This window comes from Corylus avellana, chromosome 10 (assembly GCF_965113065.1).
Source record: "Corylus avellana chromosome 10, dhCorAvel1.hap1.2, whole genome shotgun sequence".
NCBI classification, from domain to species: Eukaryota; Viridiplantae; Streptophyta; class Magnoliopsida; order Fagales; family Betulaceae; genus Corylus; species Corylus avellana.
Genome location: NC_142499.1, coordinates 16,535,007 through 16,543,846, shown reverse-complemented (window position 1 = coordinate 16,543,846; position 8,840 = coordinate 16,535,007).

Genomic DNA, 8,840 nt, shown 5'->3' with positions numbered 1-8,840 from the left:
GGGGGCATCCTCTTTTGCGCCACAGTGATAGGTCAGGTACATCTATCACTTGCACTGTTTTAATGTTGTTTTCCACACACTGAGGATAATGTGCAGTTTAAGTTGGGGGGTGTGGGCATACATGTTAGTTCCGAGCATGCAATTGATTTTCCTGTTGTGATTTGAAATTCATTAATGGGCTTAATATGACAAACACATGATCACTTGATTCAGGAATTAAAATTGTGTTACTCTCATTGGCAGCATGAAATATTACTTGTTCAATTTGATTTTCACAAGTACACTAGCATGTAGTCTGTGGGGCAAAAAATCTAGAATCAATAATGTTTGGGTTTAGTATTCGGAATGTAGTTGGGCAACTTATTGGAAAAATGACATTGGCATAAATTCCTAAAAAAAAAAAAAAAAAAAAAAAAATCATTTTAAACTTTCCACCAAGTAACCAGACCTCTTGTCTCATTAAGCAGTGAGTGTTCGCGTCAAAAAGTGAGAAGTTCGGTTTGATTAAAAAAAAGAAAGAAAAGTAGCTTAGCATTGTAGCCTTTTTTACCTGAGTTAGTAAGTCCTTAGGGGTGTCTTTACACCTAATGGCCTAAAACCATCTGGTTTGGGAGTCATCGGCCTAACGCTCGATACATGGGTCAATCAGAAAGCTTAAGGGAGCTGAGTGAGCTTGAAAAAAATAAAAAAAATAAAAAAATAAAGATAGGAAATTTTTGCCTTGGTCGTTTTATCCAATGGGGAGTCTAATGAATTTTGAGTATTGATCCATGCATGATTAAGATAGTTTTGAAATCCCATGACTATGTGTTGAGTTCACATACACTAGTTGAATTCTGTAATATCTCATAATTGCCATGATTGGAGCTAAGTTGCAATTTCCTGAAATTGTGAAAATAATGTTTGTTTTATTAAGCATGTTAATGACAGAGAACCATGGTGGTCATGATATTGCATTCTTGGGAACTACATGGTTATAAAATGTTTGTGGGTATCATTCCTGGAAAACCCTCACGAGACTTCACTCGTCCTCTAGAGAACTCCTAGGGGTTTAAAAGGCTTGTTCCATACGCTAAATACAACCGTACATCCCACAAAAGCTGGATTTATCTTTTTAGTTTTCATTTTATTTTCTGTTTTATATTGCTAAGGGACTAGCAGTATGTAAGTTGGGGGGTGTGATAAGCGCCGAATGTTGCACATTCAAACCCCTTAATTTACATATGTTAATTCCTTAGCATTGTTATTTGTTTGATTTTGTTTTGTTTTTGTGTTTCAGGTCTTATTTGACTTAAAAGGGCAAAAAGCTGAGCATTCTGGATTTAGGATCGTGCGCAGCACTCCTGGGATCGAGCGCACCTGCGCTCGAGCGTCTATTGCCATGGATCCAGCACATGCATGCGCTCGTGCGCACAACAGTTAAGCTCGAGCGCACTGCGCAAGAGCGCACAAGACCTCGGATCGAGCGCACTCAGGCGTGTACTGCACGGCAGCAATCCTTTTCCAGCGTGGATTTGCTGACTTCCGGTTTTCTGAGGATTTCTAGGGTTTTTAGAGTTTTCCTAATCCCTATAAATAGGGTTCTAAACACTGTAAACAGACACACCGCTTTCTAGAGCAAAATTTCAGTAAATTGTCTGTGAAGCTTAGAAGATCATGAGCAGCTAAACCCTATTGTGGGGTATTGATGTAACCCTTTCCAAGCACAATGGTTTGATTGTATTTAATTTCTAGCTTTTCAATTTATGCATGTTGATTGTATAACCCTGAGGATTGCTACAATTGATTTATGTTCTTCATATTAAATGCAATTGTTCTTTAATTCCAATTCAATATTAGTAAAATTCTTATCTTGTCTTAGAAATTATTTTACTATTATTGAACTCAAATCATTCTTATTTTCTGTGATTACAAGAATGATGGTTATGCAATGGTTCTTAATTGGCATGCAATCAATAGGGTTAGATAGACCATACCTAGGAAAGACGGATCGTACGACACCCTAGTTTAGTGTAATTTAGGTAGACGATCCGTGCCAACCGAAGATGGGTTATGCTATTCCATTGATTGCATGAGATTATTTTCATATGTTTTCTTGTTTAAATTATAACATGCATAGAATGAATTGCTAGAATTAAATATGGTTAACCATTGATGTGCGGATTGTGGTGAAATCAATACCCTACTTTCTCTCTCATATATTTACTCTTTTTATTTTTCATGCACTAGTTTTTAAGCAAATCAAATCAAATCTCCTTTTAATTAAGTTAACATTAATCTTTTAAATTTTGATAATTAAACCCCTGCAGTCCTTGAGGTTTGACACCCTCAATATAGCCGTATCCTACAAAGATTCGTCCTATTGCGAGTGGTTATTTTTATTATTGATATTTTTTGTTACAAAAAATACCACATCAGAGATGGAAGCGCAACCCACCGAAGGACGTTGAGAAGGTGGGATCCATCAGTTTTGTCAAGCTGAGTGCACCTTAGTTAATTGGCTGGCACCAAAAGGCACGTTTGCGGCCACAAGCACTGCCACGGTCATAAAGACCGCGCAACCCTAGTACACAGGGGTAACAATGTACATGGGCTTATTAAGAGAACAACTTTATTAAGAATGATTTTTTATTTACTAGATGAGTATTAATTGTTGTTCTTTTGAAAAAGAAAAATATTTTTGTCTTGGGGATTTCGAAGAAAAATAAGTATTTTAGAAAATGATTTTTTACTCAATTGTTTTATGGTTAAGGATCTACTTACTGAGCATTTTTTTCGCTCACCCTTATTATATTTTTGTTTTCAAGGAATAAGCATGAAGGAATAGGAGGCCGGAATGGGGAGTTATGAGGACCATAGGCTTATGTCATGAATATGTTTTCTTTTATAATAAGTGCACTAGCACAGATTTTGGCTATTTGGATTTTTTAGAACTATGTTGGTAGTTTATTTGTTTAGAACAAATGTTTCCGAATTCCGCATTCAATAAATTTTTATGATGCATTTATTTCTATATTTAGTTAATTGCTTTGGAAAGCCTTATAATAATTTGCGCCTTTGAGAGATCAAGTTAGAAAATCTAACCTTAACGGGTCAAGGGCATTACATGGGGTATATCGTATGTTTCTTTCACAGGTACCTAAAATGGTGTCTCCGAGAAAAATAGGGAGGGAAAATTTTTTTGATGGAAATGATGATGTTGACTTTTTTTTTTCTTCTTCTTCTTTGTTTTTTTCCTAAGCAAATAAGTAAATGGTATAAGAAATCAAAAAAACTAAAAAATTGGTGGACTCTCTTACAACAAACCCAAACAAAAAATACTGTGCTTAAAAAAAAAAAAAATAGAAATAGGAAATGGGTCCATAAATGATCCCAAAGCGGAGAGATGCTGCTATGTGGTTGTTGTAAAAAACTCATGTTTTATGCCTTCCATTAAAAGGTTGACGCCTCACCTAGTACACTTTAACAAAATAAAACCAAAACACCAGATAATAACTAAATTCTCTAAAAAGTAAAATCTCAATCCCACTCCTTCACCGCTTGACCTTACCACGAGATTAACTGCCGGAGAGAGAGATAATTAGCCGTGAGAGATTACTTGCACGGCCTAGCCACTGACCCACGGCACCCAACCTGTACAACCAGGTTCTGGGTCTCTGCGGCTCCGGGTTCGTAAGGAATCGATAGTCGTTGTCTGGACATACAAGTCACAGCTGGCCAAGAAGAGGAGAGATCAACGACGGAGCTCCTAGCCATGGGTCCTAAGGGAGATTGGAAGAAAAATCTGATCACCACTCTCTTAAAGAACCATTAAGATTCCGAAACCATGGGTCCAAACCTATTTGTTTTCCCAGGTTCTGAAGCACTATTTTTTACTGTAGGGGCTTCTAATCACTCTCCTATGATCATTAAACTTGTAAATATGCCCAAATTTAAAAAACCATTTATATTCTATAATTTTTGGGTTGATCAGCCTCACTTTCTGACTTTGGTTGATGAGGTTTGGAGAGGGGAAGCTATGGTGATTCTCAAAGAGAGAGAGAGATAGACGGAGAGAGAGAACCTATCGGCATGGTGGTAGGGTCCGAGATTCTACTGGGTGGCGGCGACAGCGGGGTGAAGGGTGAAGGTAGATGAATAGTTTTTTTAAACGGGCAAATTTGATATAATCCGGTGTTTTGTTTTCTTGAAACTTCTTGTTCAAAGCTGAGGTGTCCACATTTGAATGGTATGCACAAAACTTATGTTTTGTGCAACATACATATAGAAGTTAAACACTCCCAAAGGGACCAAAAATGACCCGGTCCTTTGATTCTTGGGCAAAAGCCAAGAAAGAGGTCACATAAAGCGGTTTAAGAACCAAATCAATGAGCGCAGGCGGTAGCATGATCGTCTTGAGATCTTTCAACCCTATTCGAATTTTCAATGATAAGGACCCGAATAGAGGCATGACCCTCGAAATACTATTCAACCCTACCCGAACCCACTTGGTAACAACCACCAGAGGGTGGTTGAAGGGTTTGAAGTATTGCCAAATCCAAATAGGATCTATGGATAGAGCCGTTCATGGACATGAAACTATACTTGATTATTAAACGATACATGCTTGTATAAAACTCGGGTCGCTCATTTAAAGTTCATAAACATACTTATATAAGGAATCAGCTTGCTAATTAGCACGACTCGTATATATTTATATATTTACATATTAATTAATAAATATATGTATATCTATTAATTAATAAAAATAACTTATATAGTATATAATTTAATGATAAAAGTTAATCATATGGTCATATCTTAAATGATCTAACCATTAAGTATCTAATGCTAGTTGAATCAACAATTTGAATTGTTAATCATATGATTGAATGAAAATTTATTATACTTTCATATTATTATAGCTTAAATATAAATTTCTTATAATTTATAAAATTACATTTAATCTATTAAAACTATAACATATTTTAGTTGCAAAATTGGTCAACTAGAGCTATTTTTCTTATAAATGAGAGAAGATTGCACTTTTGTTTTTGTTTTTGTTTTTTATTATTATTATTATTATTATTAGATTGCACTTTGATAACACAACATCAACTTCTCTTCAGCACATTACAACCCAAAACGCACATAAAAAACAAGAAATAAAAGAATGTTTGACACCTCTTCCCACTTAAGAGCATCTCCAACAGCATTAGCTATTTTACTTGGTGAAAAAATACTATTCTTTATTTTACCTACTCATTTTTTATACAAAGTCCAACAGTTTTTTTATTCCATTCTCTACTTTTCTTTAAATATTATTATTTAATCTTTTTTTAATCTTTTTCTTTTCACTTTTCTCTCTCTCTATGCCTCAACCCAAACCCCGCATGACCAACCTCTGCAATTATCTCTTCCCTCTCCTTTCTCTCCATCCACACCACTACAACCCAAGAAAACTTTCAATTTTGAAGCTTAAACAATGCTGCCACAGAAGTGTTACGGGTGAACACCAATTTTAGATGCTCAGCAGAATTAATCTATCCCTCTTTGTGCTTATTAAATAGTAACACAGTAGCAAAATAATAATCAAGCAAACCCACAAGCAAGACACCAAGATTTTTACGTGGAAAATCCTCCAATGCGAAGGTAAAAATCACGGGACCTAGTCCAGTTAAATCTTCTACTATCAACAATAATGAGTTTACAATTGTCTTCCCTAGAGAAATATCTAGAGGTTATCACCACATCAAGATTACATGCATTCTTGGATTAAACATAAATTCATCACCCTAAAGTGGATTCCAACAAAAATAAAGAAAGATCTCACCAAGTAGGTATTAGCAACCAAGCGATTGGAGAGGAATTCCAACGATCGACACCAGTCAATACGTAGCACTTGTCGTCAGGAGCAACACTCTAAAATTGCATCAAGATCGGACCACAAACGAACCTCCGATCTCTAACGGATGTGGTTAGGCAAACCTTTTTCTTTTTCTTTTATTTTCTCTCTCTCTCTCCCTTGTGCTGTCACTATTTCTTTCTTCTCTTTATTTCTTTTTGTCTCTTAGTCTCCTAGTCTCACATGAACACAAAAGCACAAAGTGTTTTTCCTTTTATATTGCACACAAAGGGTTTCAACCCTTTGTGCTTATCCACGTGGGTTGGTCCCCACATAAAGAGGGACCACCCCAACAAATCTCCCCCTTTCGATTATGTGGGGGGCTCCACCAAGCTCGCCGTGCTTCTGCAAATTTTAAGTTCTTGCATAGGCAACGATTTTGTCATCATATCTGACCTATTGTCATCAGTATGGATTTTCTCAATCAGTAACAGCTTATCCTCCAGTGCATCATGAATCCAATGACACTTAACATTGATATGTTTCGATCTTGAATGGAAAGTTGAATTCTTACTGAGATGGATGGCACTCTGACTGTCATAGTAAAGCACATATCTCTCTTACTGTAGACCCAATTCTTGTAAGAACTTTTTCATCCATAACAATTCTTTGGCCGCTTCAGTGATAGCAATGTACTCTGCCTCTGTGGTAGACAAAGCAACACACTTCTGCAATCTAGATTGCAATGACACTGCTCCCCCTGAATAAGTAATCGAGTACCCTGAAGTAGATTTTCTAGAATCAATATCCCCAGCCATATCTGCATCTGTAAACCCATCAAGCACCTGTTGACCACTGTCGAAGCACAAACATACTCTCGAAGTACCTCTAAGATACCTGAGAATCCATTTCACAGCTGCCCATAGGACAGTAAATAAACCAGTCCGTCCGACAACCCGCCCGAGACCCGCTCGGCTAAGCTCAGTACTATAGTAACCCGCTCATTACTGTTGAAACCCGCTCGATTCATAAGTAATACATACCCGACTTGCTCGACAAAACTCGATAGGGGCTCGTCAGACTCGTTAAATTATATATATATATATATATATAATTGGTTATAGTTATATTATATGCATATTGAATAATATAAATGTATAAAATAAATACTTAACCATATGATCCAATTACAATTCCAATACTTAATCAATTATTCATGTACAATTACAATGATAATGTGATTCATACAATATCAAATTAAGTAATAACAAATTATGCATTTATAATATGACATAAGTATACAAATTCATACAAATACAAATTATACAATAATTAAATACCTAGAGACTTAGTTCCAATGTATGTTATAAGTCCATGTACGTTATAAATTATAATTATACGTATATGCGTATTGAATAATTCAAATGTATAAGATCAATATTTTTGTTTGTTTTGTAAGTTTATAAGATCAACACTTAATCATATGATCCAATGACAATTCAAATACTTAATCATAATATTTGTGTACAATAATAATGTGATTTGTATAATATCGAATTAAGTAATTGACATTAGATTCAACAATGTCTTACTTATAACCACAATGGAAGTATTATTGTATTATTATTATAATGTACATGATTATATTTACATGATCATTAAATCATATGATTATATAATAACAAATTATATATATATAAGTCCGTGTTTGTTATAAATTATAATTATGCATATATGCATATTGAATAATACAAATGTATAAGATCAATACTTTTTTCTAAGCGTATGACCAATACTTAATCATATGATTCGACCGAGTGCCGACCAAAACCAACCATAAGACGGACGGTAGGCGGAATGGTTTTTCTTATCCCGACATTCTGTTGGTCGGTAGACGGAAGAGATTTTTGGATGTTGGTTTTCGACTGGCACTGAACCGGCTTCTACCGACTTTCATTATATATTTATAACAAACATAATCATCAAACGCATGCTAGCTCAGTTGGTTGACCGCAAAGCTCTTTGCTTTGTGGTCCTCGGTTCGAATCTCTTGCTGGGCGTGTAAGGGTTTCTTTTTACTTATCAGGAAAAACAAAATTATGATAAAAAAGGCGCCGTTATGACCTCTTATATATATACCTTGTTTAGAAGCAATCCCCCATTTCCCTTAACCCTAGCCGTCAGTCTCACCTTGCTCTCTCTATCATTCTCCTCTCATCTCTGCCGCTCTGCCTCTGTCTATCACTCTCCTCTCATTTTCACCTCTTCTTACTCTCACTTTCACTTTCACTCTCACTTTCACTCATGAATCCACCTCTGTGTGTTTTTTTATCTGATTTTGTTTTTATTTTCTTATTGTTTGGTTGCCGAGAAAGTGGAGGAAAAGAGGTATTTTCTTGCTAAGCATGTTTTAGACAGTGATTTGCCTCAAGTTTCTGTGCCTTTTTGGTTCAAGTTGTGTGTTTAATCGTTTAATCTGATTTTCTTATCTTTTTCTTGCTGTTTGGTTGCCGACAAAGTGGAGGAAATTTTTTTGGTTAAGAATCTATGCCTCTCTCTATCACTCTCCTCTCATTTCCGCCTCTTCTCACTCTCATTTTCACTCTCACTTTCACTCATGAATCCACCTCTGTGTGTTTTTTTATCTGATTTTGTTTTTATTTTCTTATTAGTTGGTTGCCGAGAAAGTGGAGCAAAAGAGGTATTTTCTTGCTAAACGAGCCTTAAGCGACCCCAGCTGCCTGCTTAAGGCTCGACAAGCTTTTAACCGAGCTTGGCTCGAGCTCACTAAGGCACGCCAACTCGAGCCGAGTTAGGTGTTGGGCCTAACGAGTCGAGTTCGGACAGTGGATTTGAAGCCCGGCTCGAACTCGACTCGGCTCGTTTATGTAAACAACATAAACGAGCCGAGTTCGGCACACCCCAAGCCCGACTCGCCCGGCTCGATTACAGCCCTAGCTGCCCAATGTTCTTTGCCAGGATTAGAAAGGAACCAATCGACAACTCCAACTGCATG